Source organism: Symphalangus syndactylus, chromosome 10 (genome assembly GCF_028878055.3).
Source record: "Symphalangus syndactylus isolate Jambi chromosome 10, NHGRI_mSymSyn1-v2.1_pri, whole genome shotgun sequence".
NCBI classification, from domain to species: Eukaryota; Metazoa; Chordata; class Mammalia; order Primates; family Hylobatidae; genus Symphalangus; species Symphalangus syndactylus.
The window spans coordinates 5,428,066-5,446,276 of NC_072432.2; positions in this window are offsets into that span (position 1 = coordinate 5,428,066).

Genomic DNA, 18,211 nt, shown 5'->3' on the forward strand with positions numbered 1-18,211 from the left:
ACCAATCCTCCTCAGTACTATCAAGGTCATCATGAGATGGAAAGCCTGACACACTGTCACAGCCAGGAAGAGCCTACGTGATGACTACATGTCATGCGGGATCCTGGATGGGATCCTGGGTCAGAGTAAGACAGAACTAAGGGAATCCAAATGAAATATGAACTTTAGTTAACAATAGTCTATCAGTATTGGTTCATTAACTGTGACAAATTATGTAAGATATTAATGAGCCATGTGAGACACACGGATAGAAGATGTTAATTAGAGGAAACCAGCTTGTGGCTACATGGGAAATCTCTGCTCTTTTTTTGGCAATTTCTATGTAAGTAAAAAAAATATGTAAAATAAAACTTTATTTAAAACAGTGTTTTTTTAACACTTCTTTGTTTATTTATACCATGAATTACTAGTAATTGACACTGTTAACTAGTCCTGTTTTTTTTTAATAAGAGCGTTTATGACACAAAAAATTAAACAATGCAGACTGATATATAAATCAAAACAAATGTTCTTTACATGTTTTCTGTTACAGTAGTAACACATATATGTTACTTTGTAAAAATATGTTCCAATGGCAAATTGATTCATTGTGATGGGATCACTGATTCCAAAGACTTCTTGTTTTGTTCCCAAATTTTGTTCACAAAATTTATTTTGTTCACAAATTTATTTTGCTGTATTATAGTTACCTTTTAGCCATAATACAACAGAATCAAATATTGGCCACTGGGAAAAAATATTCAAAGAAAGAAAGAATGTGAACAGAACTTATGACCATGATGATTCAATGTTTTACCACAATGCTTTCTAAAACAGAAGAGTGAAAAAGGATATTCAAAGTCAATTTCCTCAGCGAGGCTTTGCAGAAAATAAGGAAACTACAAAAACAAAAATGGCAGGACATTCTACGGGTGATTTTAAATGTTGCTATGTTTTATGGGAAAAAAATACTTTACCTTTTAAAGAATCACAAAGAATTATTGGAAACCCAAACTCTGGAATGTTTGCAAATTTAGTTGAGCTTCTATGTAATTATGTCTGTATAGGTAGCCACGAAGTTGATGATTTTTTAAAAATCTGTGCCTTATTTGTGTAATAAAATACACAATGAATAATTAATGCTCATAGGAAAACCTTATGAAGGGAAAACAAATCTTGGGGACCCATAATCACTAAGCTAAAGGGAAAAGTCAAGCTGGGAACTGCTTAGGGCAAATCTGCCTCCCATTCTATCCAAAGACACCCGTCTGCTCACCGAGATAAATGCATATCTGATTGCCTCATTTGGAGAGGGTAATTAGCAACGCGAAAGAATGAAACTATTTGTCTCTTACCAACCTATGACCTGGAAGCCCCCTCTCTGGCCTTCTCACCTTTCCAGACTGAACCAATGTACATCTTACACATATTGATTGATGTCTCATGTCTCCCTAAAGTGTATAAAACCAAGCTGTGCCCCAACCACGTTGGGCCCACGTTGTCAGGACCTCCTGAGGATGCATAACAGGCACACATCCTCAAGCTTGGCAAAATAAACTTTCTAAAAAAATCAGAGAACTGTCTCAGATTTTCAGGGTTCACACATGTAAGGTAGGATGTCAATGTTTATAAAACAGACATTATTCTATCTACTATTAGAAATATGCTGCCAATTAACCTTAGACTTTCTCAACAAACTAAAAAATGTTGATGAGGTACAAATAATATATCTAAGCTTAAATAGTGTTGCTAGTTTTAATATACCCACTTTTCAATTTTTCAATACTATTTTTACTAATTTAACACTGTAAGAAAAATGAGTAATTAAAACATGAATAAAAGTGTTTGCAGGGGGTGCACATGTTTCCTCCAGCCTCTGCCTATCCCCAGCTTTCATCCCAACTCTCCTGATGGTGGCTCTAAGCATCTATCCTTTCTCTATACCAAGATCTCTCCCCAGAAACAAACCCAATTCTTACTATATGTTATGGCACGTTATGATGATGAGCAGCGATGAGCAGCCGAAGCCTCAAGGAAGGGATGCTTTTGTAAAACGAGACTTGTAGAATATAACATATGAAAGTAAAGCCCGTGGCAGAGCTCCCTCCTCAGCACACGGGGAGCAGGCAGGAAGCTTTCGCCTCACCTTCCTCAATGGCCTGCAGCCATGTTGGCATTCATGATAGTCATTGGTGCTGTTCTCCAAATGTTTTCAGTTCATTTTTTATGAATGCATTCTGACAGTTCCATCCCACCTACTTAAATTTTCCCATGGCCACATGACTTTTTTTTGTCAGTGGAGGTGAGAAGAAATAACATGTGACTTTTTCAGGAGAAATCTCCAAGAAACAGAGTTCCATTCCGCAGGCTTTTTTCTCTTTTATATAGCAATGGGGATCATATTGATGGTCCCTCCTTCCGTCTGGATTCCTGTGTTAGGATGGCACGGCACAGAGCTACTTCTCACCTGACCCGTGATGAGATGAAAATAAATGACGAAGATTTTTGAGCCACTGATATTTGGAGGTTGTTTGTCACCACAGTTTAACCTAGCCCCCATTGACTGATGCACGGCTGAAGAATGAGTCCGAACTGGATCTGGACAAGACGTGTGAAGAGCGCTCCAGGCTGAGTAACATTCAAGTGTTGTTTCAAAGATAACAGTGAGCACGACGTTATTGGGGTGGGTGTTTGATAAATAAGGTATATCAGGTGAGAATAATAAGAAATGCAACTTTAAAAGACGGTGCGGATTTGGACTGTGGAGAGATTCAAATGCCCTGTTTAGCATTTAAGATTGTGATGGATGAACAAACTAATTAAGAGCCCAAAATGAAAGCTTGGGATAAATATCTGAGGGTGTCTAATATACCAATTTTTCATCCTAGAATGGGCAGAGTCCTTGACCCCATTGTAGGGAGACTTCCAAAAGAAAAAAGACCTGCATTTCTTCAAAAACCCACACTGAGAGACTTTCCTGCACTTTTGACCTGTGGCTAACACTCCTCACCTTCCATTCTGTCATCAGTGTTTCAGGGAAACACCTTTAACTCTCTATGATTTACAGGTTATTAAGTGGCCCTTACAATTCTAATGATGAGGGTGTCTGAGCTCACAGCAGCAAGCAGGCATGTGTGCTCAGCAGCCACGTGGCTCATCTGCCAGGAGCTTACTAAATACGATGTTCTACAACATTGCTTAACACAAGGGGAGACGCTGCTGACTCAGTGTTTAATTGCTCACTTACTTCTTTTTCTGCCCTCTGGGGCTTCTAAGATGAAAAGAACCCAGGGGTGATACAGTGAGTCAAAGGGGTGCCAGCCACGTCACAGCAAAATAGATTCCTAAAAAATCCCTGGCCTAAGATGACAGCCTTGGCTGGATAAGTTTGAATGTGCTGATAGTGGACACGGTAGAATGAAGGTGGTTGAAATGTTCATATTAAAGAACTTCCACCCAGATTGCAAGAAAAGAGAGAGGAATGGAGACGGCATCAAGAGTCCCTATAATAAAAGCAGATGTTTTGAGATCAGTTACATTTCTTCTGACAAAAATTAAAGACAGAAACAAAAGTTTAGCCTGAGGCTACAATTAATTGGGCAATAAGCCAGAGGCACATATGGCATAGACAGATTTAAACATTTCTCCCTTATATTAATACAAATACTAAAATTACAAATACTTTGATTCCAAATAAAACAAATATTTAAAAATTTTAATGAATAAACACTGGGGTCTACAGTAGTATTTGAAGGAGATCTCATAAACAGGTTTGTTTCTGAAGGTTAGAACTGATGGTCTAGAGAATTCAGTTCATTCCAGAGAGAGAAAGAGAGGAATTTCTTAGGTTCCTTCAGGAATGTGTCTAGCTTTGCCTCATCTTTGTTTGAACTATGGATACAGCAGAAGAAAACATGAGGATTTCACAGATTTAAGGTGCAAAAATTCACTGGGTTCTCTAAGAAGTCTGGGATTTTTCTGCTGGAAAAATACGTTTGTTGAGAAAAAATGAGTTGGAGGAGGCTGTTATTGAAGTGAAGCAGAATTGTTTTTACTAATCTGCTTATTACCCACTCTGTAGTGTGGAAACAAATTATTCATACACAAGGTCCTCTTACTGTTCCTAGAATGCAGTGGAAAGAGAACAGATTAGTTTTTCTCCCTCAGAAAACAACCACTAGAAACATCCTACCTCAGATGAGACATTGCCTAATTATTTTAAAAAGACAGTGAAAAATCATGGATGTAAATGTTTGCTGCAAAATAAACACATGCTAGAAACAGAAGCATCTGGTTCACAGCTATATTAGAGCTACCTGTGTTCCCTGTCACAGAGATTAAAACAGAAATGTCCAATACAATCATTCACAGCATCGGAGAGGGGAAGTTGAAGGATGGAAAGGCCAGGCATAAAAGGATTTCAGAATTTCAGTCCATAAGGACGTGGCTTTGTGCATTGTCTGTTACTGTGAGCAAGGTGAAGTTTGGAGAATGAAAACGTGCAGCAATAAGGGCTCCTTTGTCCATCTCACCTCTCCAGATGCCAAGTTTCACACATGTTGCATTTTAATTGAAAGGTTGATATAATGTTTTTTAAAGAACACTTGCGGTGTTTGAAATGACAAAGGCTGCTGTGACAAAAAAGCAGGGAAAGAGAATTTTTTTTTAAAAAAAAGCAAACAACACCAACAAAAACCCCACAGAAAAGCAAGCAACAAACAAAAAACAGGAAGAAGTCGAACACCCTGGGCTATGACTACTTCCAGGAAGGGGCTACAAGAGGCAGTTGGAAATTCTATTTGCTTTGCAACTGTGGGTTTTCCGGACTGCTTCCTTTCTAAAGTATATTACTCTGCTTTTGGTTCATGAAGTTATCCATTTCTGTTTTCTGGAACAGCTATGTATTTTCTTTATCTATCATCTATCTATCTACCTGCCTATCATCTATCTATCTATTTATTATCTATCTTTTCTACCTTTCGCTATCAAGAGCTTGGGTCAAGCAGGATAGAATTCCAATGTATGTTCACTCTACCATTTAAAACAAGAGCTCTTGTAGGCATTCTCCATCACATCATAAACCTGAGCTTTCTAAAACAGGGTGTGGCAAACTACCATGCATGGACCATGTCTGACACAGTCTGCGTTTGTAAGTAAAGTTATAATGGGACACAGCCAATACATGTGTTAGTGAAGCTATGTGAGCCTGGGCCACACTGATGAAGAGTTTTCATTAGTCTAATCTATTTATTTGCTGTATGAGTGCTCATATATTCTTTTTCTTCTTGGCTTTACAATTTGTGTATAGCAGGGAATTTGTTTCTAATTTGTAGTATTTCATGCTTCTAGGTTATTTTCAAATTCCAGAGATAAATATTTTAAATATTGAAGTTTAAGACCTAAAAATGTATCACTGACTTCATGGAAGTAGATATTCACTAGGTGATATTTTCTAGGCTCTCTGAAATTACATCAGAAAAATGTGAATTAGAATATAACCCATAAATAATATCTGGCCACATACACAGTAATTGAAGATCAATTTAAATAACTATTGGATTAAGAAATAGAGACTGAGGTAAATTTACAGGGTCAGGGAGGATCTAAGGAGGAAGCATTGGCACTGGAGCCCAAGGACCTGGGATTACAGAACAGATTCTACCAGTGCTAACTTACTGCTCCAGAGAAAACATCAATTCTGTTCATGTGCAGGTACTATTCATCAAGAAAGGGATTACAACTTCAGAAATGTGTTCAAAATGTATCCATACTTTGACGTATTAATGAAGTAATCACATTCTACACATAACTACTCCATATGGAATATTGGGGAGGGGGTGTTCCAAATAAAGAGACTGAGGATTTCTCATGAGAACTCAATGTCTGCTAGAAAATATCTAAGTAAAATATTTTACTTATGTGGAAAGTGTGGATGATTGGGCATCAAAGGTTTCAAGAATCCCTAAAATGTACAATGGAGATGAGGAGAAAATATCAGAATTCCCCAGCACCAGAAATGAGGCAAGAAAAACTTCAGAGGAGTTGTAAATGTGAAAAGCCAATGGCTGGTCCCACAGCAAGGTTGATAACCTTGTGCCAGGACAACTGGAATAAATACATAAACATGCAGATTGAAAATATTTACAATATTAGATCTCCCTCATGTGAGAACTAAATTATAAAGATTGAAGCATATAAGAAAATAAGCTCCCAGAATTTAAGCTACCAGAATAAATTCGATTACACATAAATTTCTGATATTGAAATTGTCACAAATGTTTGAGTTGCTAGTGGAAGACAAAGGACATATAATCTTGGGAGTCCTAGGGCCTTGCCCACTGCCAGTCCCTCTCCACACTACTACAGCTGATGCTTTCTGGAAAGCACCACCTCCTGGCAGGAGGCCAACCAGCACAAATAGAGCATTAAACCACCAAAGCTAAGGACCCTCACAGAGTCTATTGCACCCTTCACGACCTCCACTGGAACAGATGCTGGTATCCATGGCTGAGAGACCCATAGATGGTTCACATCACAGGGCTCTATGCAGACAACCCCTAGTACCAGCCCAAAGCCAGGTAGACCTGCTGGGCGGCTAGACCCAGAAGAGAGACAACAATCAATGCACTTCGGCTCACAGAAAGCCATGCCCATAGGAAAAGGGGGAGAGTACTATGTCAAGGGAACACCCCAAGGGACAAAAGAGTCTGAACAACAGTCTGCAGCCCTAGACCTTTCCTCTGACAGAGTCTACCAAAATGAGAAGGAACCAGAAAACCAACCCTGGTAATCTGACAAAACAAGACTCTTCAACACCCCCCAAAAAATCACACCAGTTCATCACCAGTGGATCCAAAGAAGAAATCACTGATTTATCTGAAAAAGAATTCAGGTTAGTTATTAAGCTAATCAGGCAGGGGCCAGAGAAAGATGAAGCCCAATGCAAGAAAATCCAAAAACTGATACAATAGGTGAAGGGAGAAATATTCAAGGAAATCAATAGCTTAAATTAAAAAAAAATTAAAAAATCAGGAAATTTTGGATGCACTTTTAGAAGTGTGAAATGCTCTGGAAAGTCTCAGCAACAGAATTGAACAAGTAGAAGAAAGAAATTCAGAATTAGAAGACAAGGACTTTGATTTAACCCAATCCAATAAAGACAAAGAAAAAATAAGAAAATATGAGCAAAGACTCCAAGGAGTCTGGCATTCTGTTAAACAATGAAACCTAAGACTAATCGGTGTACCTGAGGAAGAATTGAATTCTAAAAGCCAGGAAAACGTATTTGGGGGAATAATCAAGGAAAACTTCCGTGGCCTTGTGAGAGACCTAGACACCCAAATACAAGAAGCACAAATAACACCTGGGAAATTCATCACAAAAAGATCTTAGCCTAGGCACATTGTCATTAGGTTATCCAAAGTTAAGACAAAGGAAAGAATCTTAAGAGCTGTGGGACAGAAACACTAGGCAACCTATAAAGGAAAACCTATCAAACTAACAGCAGATTTTGCAGCAGAAACCTTACAAGCTAGATGGGATTGGGGCCCTTTCTTCAGCCTCCTCAAACAGAACAATTATCAGCCAAGAATTTTGACCACATGGATACAAAACTCTTGGCTGATAATTTTTTTGTTTGAGGAGGCTGAAGAAAGGGCTCCAATCCCATCTAGCTTGTAAGGTGTCACACGTATGTTTATTGCGGCACTATTCACAATAGCAAAGACTTGGAACCAATCCAAATGTCCAACAATGATAGACTGGATTAAGAAAATGTGGCACATGTACACCATGGAATACTATGCAGCCATAAAAAATGATGAGTTCATGTCCTTTGTAGGGACATGGATGAAACTGGAAACCATCATTCTCAGCAAACTATCACAAGGACAAAAAACCAAACACTGCATGTTCTCACTCATAGGTGGCAATGGAACAATGAGAACACATGGACACAGGAAGGGGAACATCACACTCTGGGGACTGTTGTGGGGTGGGGGAGGGGGGAGGGATAGCATTTGGAGATATATCTAATGCTAAATGATGAGTTAATGGGTGCGGCATACCAGCATGGCACATGTATACATATGTAACAAACCTGCACATTGTGCACATGTACCCTAAAACTTAAAGTATAATAATAATAAAATAAAGAATTTTGTATCCAGTGAAACTAAGCATCATATATGAAGGAAAGATACAGTCATTTTCAGACAAACAAATGCTAATAGAATTCGCCATTACCAAAGCAGCACTGTAAAAAATGCTAAAAGGAGCTCTAAATCATGAAACAAATCCTGGAAACACATCAAAACACAACTTCATTAAAGCATAAATCACACAGGACCTATAAAACAAAAATACGAGTTAAAAAGCAAAAACAAAAAACAAAAACAAAGTACAGAGGCAACAAAGAGCATGATGAAAGCAATGGTACCTCACTTTTTAATACTAACATTGGTTGTAAATGGCCTAAATGCTCCACTTACAAGATACAGAACCACAGAATGGATAAGAACTCACCAACTAACTATCTGCTGCCTTCAGGAGACTCACCTAACACATAACGACTTACATAAACTTAAGGAAAGTGGTAGAAAAAGGCATTTCATGCAAATGGACACCAAAAGCGAGCAGTGGTAGCTATTCTCATATAAGAAAAAACAAACTTTAAAGCAACAGTAGCTAAAAGAGACAAAGAGAGACAGTATATAATGGTAAAAGGTCTCATCCAACAGAAAAATATGACAATCCTAAACATACGTGACGCTAACACTGGAGCTCCCAGATGTATAAAACAATTACTAGTAGACATAAGAAATGAGATAGACAGCAACACGATAACAGTGGGGGACTTCCATACTCCACTGACAGCACTAGACAGGTCATCAAGACAGAAAGTCAACAAAGAAACAAGGGATTTAAACTATACTTTGGAACAAATGGACTTAACAGATATATACAGAACATTTCATCCAACAACCACAGAATACACATTCTATTCAACAGCACATGGAATTTTCTCTAAGATAGACCATATGATAGGCCATAAAACGAGTCTCAATAAATTTAAGAAAATTGAAATTGTATCACGCACTCTCTCAGATCACAGTGGAATAAAACTGAAAATCAACTCCAAAAGGAATCTTCAAAACAATGCAAATACATAGAAATTAAATAACCTGCTCCTGGATGAGCATTGGGTGAAAAACGAAATCAAGATGGAAATGTAAAAAATTTCTTCAAACTGGATGACACAACTTATCAAGACCTCTGCGATACAGCAAAGGCAGTGCTAAGAGGAAAGTTGATAGCCCTAAACATCTACGTCAAAAAGTCTGAAAGAGCACAAACAGACAATCTAAGTTCACATCTCCAGGAACTAGAGATGCAGGAACAAGCCAAACCCAATCCCAGCAAACAAAGGAAATAACCAAGATCAGAGCAGAACTAAATGAAATTGACACAACAACAGCAACAAAAAATACAAAACATAAATAAAACAAAAGGTTGGTTATTTTAAAAGATAAATAAAATTGATAGACCATTAGCAAGATTAACCAAGAAAAGAAGAGAGAAAATCCAAATAACCTCACTAAGAAATGAAACAGGGGATATTACAACTGACACCACTGAAATATTAAAGATTATTCAAGGGTACTATGAACACCTTTTGACACATAAACTAGAAAACCTACAAGAGTTGGATAAATTCCTGGAGAAATACAACCCTCCTAGTTTAAATCAGGAAGAATTAGATACCCCGAGCAGACCAATAAAGCAAGCAGCAAGATCGAAATGGTAATTTTAAAATTACCAACAAAAAAGCCGAGGACCAGACAGATTCACAGCAGAATTCTACCAGACATTCAAAGAATGTCTTCTTTCATTCAAAGAAGAAATGATACCAATCCTTTTACACTATTCCACAAGACAGAGAAAGAAGAAACCCTCCCTGATTCATTCTATGAAGCCAGCATCACCGTAATACCAAAACCATGAAAGGACATAACCAAAAAAGACAATTACAGACCAATATCCTTGATGAACGCAGATGCCAAAATCCTTAACAAAATACTATCTAACTGAATCCAACAACATATCAAAAAGATAATCCACCATGATCAAGTGGGTTTCATACCAGTGATACAGGAATGGTTTAACATATGCAAGTCAATAAATGTGATACACCAAATAAACAGAATTAAAAAAAACTCACATGATCATACCAACAGATGCAGAAAAAGCATTCGACAAAATCTAGCATTGTTTTATGATTAAAGCTCTCAGCAAAATAGGCATACAAGGGATATACCTTAATGTAATAAAAGCCATCTATGACAAACCCACAGTCAACATAATACTGAATGGGGAAAAGGTGAAATCATTCCCTTTGAGAACTGGAACAAGATGAGGAGCCCACTCTCTCCACTCCTTTTCAACATAGTACTGGAAGTCCTAGCCAGAGCAATCAGACAAAAGAAGGAAATAGAGGAAATCCAAATTGGTAAAGAGGAAGTCAAACTGTCCCTGGTTGCTGACGATATGATCTTTCACCTTGAAAGCCCTACAGACTCCTCTAGAAAGCTCCTAGAGCTGATAAAAGAATTCAGCAAAGTTTCCAGATACAACATTAATGTACACAAATCAGTAGCTCTTCTATACATCAACAGCTACTAAGCAGAGAATCACATCAAGAACTCAACCCCTTTTACAATAGCTGCAAAAAACAAAAAAGAAAAAAAACACAAAACTTAGGAATATACCTAGCAAAGGAATCAAAAGACCTCTACAATGAAAATTACAAAACACTGCTGAAAGAAATCATAGTTGGAGCCAAGCATAGTGGCACATGCCTATAATCCCAGCTACTCAGGAAGCTGAGGCAGGAGAATCGCTTGAACCTGGGAGGCAGAAGTTGTAGTGAGCCGAGATCACATCCTTGCACTCCCACCTCAGCAACAAGAGCAAAACTCCCTCTGAAAAAAAAAAAAAAAAAAAAAAAAAGAAAAGAAATCATAGATGACACAAACAAAGGGAAACGCATCCCCATGCTCATGGATGGGTAGAACCAATATTGTGAAAATTACCATTCTGTTAAAGGCAATCTACAAATTCAATGCAATCCCCATCTGAACACCACCATCATTCTTCACAGAATTACAAAAACAATTCTAAAATTAATATGGAACTAAACGAGAGCCATGTAGCCAAACCAAGGCTAAGCAAAAATAACAAACCTGGAGGCATCACACTACTTGATTTCAAACTGTACAATAAGGCCATAGTTACCAAAACAGTATGGTACTGGCTTAAAAATAGGCATATAGACCAATGGAACAGAAGAAAGAACCCAGAAAACCCAAATACTTACAGCCAACTGATCTTCAACAGAGTAAACAAGAACATAAAGTGGTGAAAGGACACCCTTTTCAACACATGATGTAGGGATAATTGGCGAGCCACATGTAGGGGAATAAAACTGGATTCTCATCTCTCACCTTATACAAAAATCTACTCAAGATGGATTAAGAACTTAAACCTAATTCCTGAACTATAAAAATTGTGGAAGATAACACTGGATAAACCCTTCTAAGCATTGGCATAGGCAAGGATTTCATGACCAAGAACCCAAATGCAAATGCAATAAAAACAAAGATAAATAGCTGGGACTTAATTAAACTAAAGAGCTTTTGCATGGCAAAGGGAACAGTCAGCAGAGTAAATAGACAACCCACAGAGTGGGAGAAAATCTTCATAATCTAAGGACTAATATCCAGAATCCACAACAAACTCGAACAAATCAATATGAAAAAAACAAACAACCCCATCAAAAAATGGGCTAAGGACATGAATGGACAGTTCTCAAAAGAAGATATGCAAATGGCCAACAAACATAAATAAAGACACTCAACATCACTAATGATCAGGGAAATGCACATCAAAACCACAATGCAATACCACCTTACCTCCTGCAACCCAAAAATAAAAAAACAGTGGATGTTGCCGTGGATGCAGTGCAAAGGGAACACTTCTACACTGCTGGTGGGAATGTAAACTAGCATGCCACTATGGAAAATAATGTGGAGATTCCTTAAATAACTAAAAGTAGGACTACCATTTGATCCAGCAATCCCACTACTAGGTATCTACCCAGAGGAAAATACATCATTATTCAAAAAAGATACTTGCACACGTATGTTTATAGCAGCACAATTCACAATTCCAAAAGCATGGAACCAACCCACGTGCCCATCAGTCAACAAGTGGATAAAGAAACTGATATATATATATATATATATATAATGGAATACTATGATACTATGTAGACATAGAAAGGAATGAATTAACAGCATTTGCTGTGACCTGGACGAGATTGGAGACTATTGTTCTAAGTGATGTAACCCAGGAATGGAAAATTCAACATCGTATGTACTCATTGATATGTAGGAGCTAAGCTATGAGGACACAAAGGCATAAGAATGATGCAATGGACTTTGGGGACTTGGGAGGAAGAGTGGGAGGGAGGCAAGCAACAAAAGATTACGAATATGGTGCAGTGTATATGGCTTGGGTAATGGGTGCACCATAATCTCACAAATCACCGCTAAGGAACTTATGTAACCAAATACCATCTGTACCCCGATAACTTATGAAAAAATAAAATTAAAATAATAAATGAAAAATAAGGTTGGGCACGGTGGCTCACACCTGTAATCCCAGCACTTTGGGAGGCCGAGGCGGGCGGATCACGAGGTCAGGAGATCGAGACCATCCTGGTTAACATGGTGAAACCCCGTCTCTACTAAAAAAAATACAAAAAATTAGCTGGGCGTGGTGGCGGGTGCCTGTAGTCCCAGCTACTCGGGGGACTGAGGAAGGAGAATGGCATGAACCCGGGAGGCAGAGCATGCAGTGAGCAGAGATTGCACCACTGCACTCCGGCCTGGGCGAAAGAGCGAGACTCCTTCTCAAAAAAAAAAAGAAAAGAAAAATAAAATATAACACACCAAGAAAGTAAAGAGATAACCCACAGAATGGGAAAAAAATTATTGCAAACTATCCATCTGACAAAGGATTAATAACTGCAATATATAAGAAGCTCAAACAACTCTACAAGAAAAAAATCTAATAACCTGGTCAAAAATGGCCAAAAAGATTTGAAGATCTATTTCTCAAAAGAAGACATACACATGGCAAACAGGCATATGAAAAGGTGCTCAACATCATTAATAGAGAAATGGAAATCGAAACTGCAGTGCACTATCATCTCACTGGAGTTAAAATGGCTTATATTCAAAATACAGGAAATAACAAATGCTAGCGAGAATTTGGAGAAAAGGGAACCCGCATTTACTGTTGGTGGGAATGTAAATTAGTGCAACCACTATAAAGAACAGTTTGGAGGCTCCTCAAGAAACTAAAAATTGAGCTACCACATTATCCAACAATCCTACTGTTGGGTATATACCCAAGAGAAAGGAAATCAGTATGTTGAGAATCTGTACTCCTATGTTTGTTGCAGCACTATCTACAATAGCTAAGATTCGGAAGCAACCTGAGTGTCCATCAAGAATGGATTTAAAAATGTGGTACATATACACAATGGAGTACTATTCAGCCCTAAAAAAGAATGAGAACCAGTCATCTGCAAGACCATGGATGGAACTGGAAATCACTGTGTTAAGTGAAATAGCCAGGCACAGAAAGACAAACATTTCATGTTCTCACTTATTTGTGGGATCTCAAAATCAACCCACTTGAACTCATGAACATAGAGAGAAGGATGATTACTAGAGGCTGGGAGGGATAGTGGGGAGCTAGAATGAGGTGGGCATTGATCATGGCTACAAACAATAATTAGAATGAATGAGAGTCGCCATTTGATAGCACAATAGGGTGACAATGGTCAATAATAATGTATTGTACATTTTAAAATAGTGTAATTAGATTGTTCACAACTCAAAAAATAAATGCTTGAGGGGATGGATGTCCCATTCTTTGTGATGTGATTATTTAACTTTGCATGTCTGTATCAAAACATCTATGTTATAAATATATACATCTAAGTACCCACAAAAATTAAAAATTAAAAAATTATAAGACACTTGACTCAATTTGAATTTTGGGTAGGTAATGTTATTATTTGTATAAATATCTTCCACTACTTGCTTAAATATATTACACACAAATATGCAAATATTGCTTAGATATACTAAAAAGCTATTCATTGCTCATCCCAATTTTAAACTTTACTGTGTTCCTTATATTTTCTTTCAGTAAATCTGACACATTGATTTTAGAAGTATCATAGGATTTACAATAACACTGCACAGATGTGAGGAAAAAAGAATAAAATAAAAATCCTTAGAGGTCATATGGGTTGGTAAGAGTATAAAAAAAAATTTAGTCCCATATGATACATTAAAAACGTAAATCAGTATGTACATCTCAGCTCTCACCAGGAGACGTGGCAACCAGATTGTCCTTGGGCTGAGGGTGAAGTCCCTGAGCACTCTGAGACAGACAATGCAAATCAAATGCATTCTCCTTGTGCTTGCCAGACCTTCAAAATTGTGTAAGTCCCTAAGCATATATATAATCATGAGTAGCTGTGGGGAAAATAACACCATTAAATGTACCAAAAGACTGATCACAAATACTGCAGATGCTTAGATCAGATGTCTGAAGCAAAGAAAGAGTGTAATAAAAAATGATTTAAAGAAAATAGAGCTTGATAAATCTGTTTCTTCATCTTCATAATGTCAAATTTGTTGAGTTTTTTTAAATGGCATGATTTGTCTACAGATCTTTGTACTCTGGCTTAAATTAAATGCATATACAACTTATATAATAAAATACTGGGCTGTTTTATTATTATATTGATAATTTCTTGGTCAACACTATTTTGATCATATTCTATAAACGGCACTGTAAGATCTATGACTGGTTATCAACAACATAAAGTGACTATGAGAGTTTCATGTGACAGACGAAGGTTGGTTAGTGCAGTGGCAATAGTCAGCAACCTGAGAAACTGAGCTCACAATTTTAGAAAAGTGTTATTCTTTCTAACTAGATATTTCCATGAAAAGAACCTTGTGAAATGCAGAAATGCCGAAATAATAATTATAAGACAATAACCAAATAACTAAAATACGTCTCAATTTCTCTGACAATTTAACTTAATGCAGGGTGCAGCCAGAATCACAATGTTTACTAACATAGACATTGATGATCGAGACATTTAATTCTTAGCTCGTTGAGGAAAAAAGTAGAACTGTTATTGCAGAGATAAAGGACAGAAATTCTGCCTTGTGATAGGTTTTTATCTCATTATTGAAGAATATATGAGCAGGCAGGTCATGGTGGCTCAAACCTGTAATCCCAGCAGTTTGGGAGGCCAATGTTGGAGGATCACTTGGGGCCAGGAGCTCAAGACTAGCCTGGGCAACATAGCAAAACCCTGTCTCTACAATTTCTTTTTAAACTAGCCGACTGTGGCAGCATATGCCCGTAGTCCCAGCCACTAGGGAGGCTGAGGTGGGAGAATGGCTTGAGCTTAGGTGTTTGAATCTGGAATAATCTGTGATTGTGCCACTGCACTCCAGCAGGAATGACAGGGCTAGATCCTGTGTACAAATATACACATATTGTATATATTGTCAATGACCAGTCACAGGTCTTACAATGCTGTTAATACAATATGGTAAAAATGATGTTGACAAAGAAATTATCACAATAATAATAATAAATGCCCTGTGTGTTATAAGTTTTTCATAAATTTAATGTAAATGAGGTAGAGTAATGAAGATCTGTAGACAAATCATGTCATTTATTTTTTTAATCTCAACATAAGTTTTTTTTTTTTTTTTTTTTGAGACAGAGTCTCACTCTGTCGCCCAGGCTGGAGTGCAGTGGCTAGATCTCGGCTCGGCTCACTGCAACCTCTACCACCCCTGGTTCAAGTGATTCCTCTGCCTCAGCCTCCTGAGTAACTGGGATTACAGGTTCCTGCCACCGTGCCTGGCTAATTTTTGTATTTTTAGTAGAGACGGGGTTTCACTATCTTGACTAGGCTGGTCTTAAATTCCTGACCTCGTGATCCACCGGCCTCGGTCTCCCAAAGTGCTGGGATTACAGATGTGAGCCACCGCGCCCGGCCAACATTTCTTTTTTAAAGTGCGCAAGCTCTTTGACCATCATGTCTTTGTGCATCACTGTGATAAGATAACCAGAGCAACTGTTTCCACCGTGGAGTTGGGAGGAGATAAAGACACATCCTTTGTGCTTTGGGTGCTCTTATCAGGATCAGGGAGGACCCTGCACTCTGATTTTATCTCTCTTAAATGTGCAAAGTACAGAGACTTTTATCAAGAATAATTTTAAGAGAAATTAAAAATTCTATAATGTTCAAGGACATGCAGGTTTTCTATTGATCATGTTTCTTCTTGATATTTTTAGGCCCTGGCCAGCCGCAAATGAATAATCTCTATCAGCATCATTGTGTTCCTTTGTGTTTTAACCTTTCCTGATTCCATTCTCTCTACCTTTTATTTTGAAGAAGAATAGACACAGAAAACCCTATCCCTACCAAATGCAAAAAAAAAAAACTAAAATTATAAATATTAACATTTACAAGTCACATTTGTGAATATATATTTTAATTAGAAAATTACAATTTTAAACTTTCAGAGGCAATGGTAGTAATATAAAACAGAGGACATTTTTATAATAAGGAACTCTTATATTTTGCAAATTATTATTCTCTCATCACCAAATAGTTTTACCTGAAGTAATATACAACCAATTTAATAAGTTTAGTTTTAAAAAACACAAAATTACAAAACAATTAATACAATACTTGAAATCATGATACATATTGCCTGCCTCCCTTCAGGTGAAGTTCTATTAACTCTACAAAAATTTTATAAATGGCAGATTTTACATTTCCAGATAGCTTTGTGGTAACCAAAAAAGGATTTATTAGCAATTTTTATATCACATTGAGACAAAATATTATTTGTGATAAACATTGTTATGTATTTAAAACATCTCATGTATTAAAAAATCATACTTTAGATGCGGCCAAGCTGGCCGATTAGAAGCAGCTGTGGCCTGCGGCTCTCACGGAGAGCAGTGAAATCTGTGAGTGAATTCTGCACCTTCAGTTGAGGTATCCAGGTTCTTGCATTGGGACTGACTAGGCAGACAGCTCGACCCACAGAGAGTGAGGAAAAGCAAGTGGGGTGATGGCCCACCCAGGTGTGGCACTGAGCTAGCCGAGCCCCCACTCGCAGCCAAGGGAGGCGGTGAGTGATTGTGCGACTCTGCCCGGGAAACCATGCTTCTCCCACGGATCTTTGCAACCTGCAGATCAGGAGGTCCCCTGGTGAGCTCAGCCATGGCCTTGGGTCTGAAGCATAGAGCTGTGTGGAGTCTCGGTGGAATGCTCGCTGGCTCACCGGGGCATGTGTGGAAACCCAGGAGTTTTGCATCCTCTGCCCCGAGAATTCCAGCAAAGCAAGGGATAAATCCGTGCATTCCCCTAGGAAGGGGGCTGAAGCCAGGGAGCCAGGTGACATCATTCTGAGGCCCACTCCCACAGCCCCTCATAAGACCCATTGGCTGGGAATTCCAGCTGGCCAGCGGCAGCAGGCTGGAGACAGCCGGAGATGGACCAAGTCCCTGGGGGGAGGGCAGCCGCTATGTCTGTGGTTTGAGTTGGCCGCTCTAGCCTGCTGGCACCAGGGACCAGGAGGAGTTCCCCATAACACAGCACAGCTGCTGAGCCTGATCGTGGCCAGGCTGCTTCTTTAAGTGAGACCCAAATCCATCCCTCCTCACTGGACAGGGCCTCCCCATCGGAATTTTAGCAACTCCAGCCAGAGTTCTATGGACAGAACTCTGATTTCTCCCTGAGATGAAGTCCCCAGGGAGAGGGGTAGCTGCTGTCTCCCCAGTTCAGCCGACTGAGCCTTTCCAGCCTGCTGGCTCTGGAGAGTCCTGGGGATCAGCACAGCACACCTGCTCTGCCAAAGGGCAGCCAGACTGCTTCTTTAAGCAGTCCCTGATCCTGTTCCTCCTGACTGGGCAAGACCTCCCAACAGGGGTCTCCAGACACCTCCTACAGGAGCGTTCCAGCTGGCATCAAGCCAGTACCCCCTTGGACTGGTGCTCCCAGAGGAAGGAACAGGCTGCCATCTTTGCTGTTTTGCAGCCTTCACTGGTG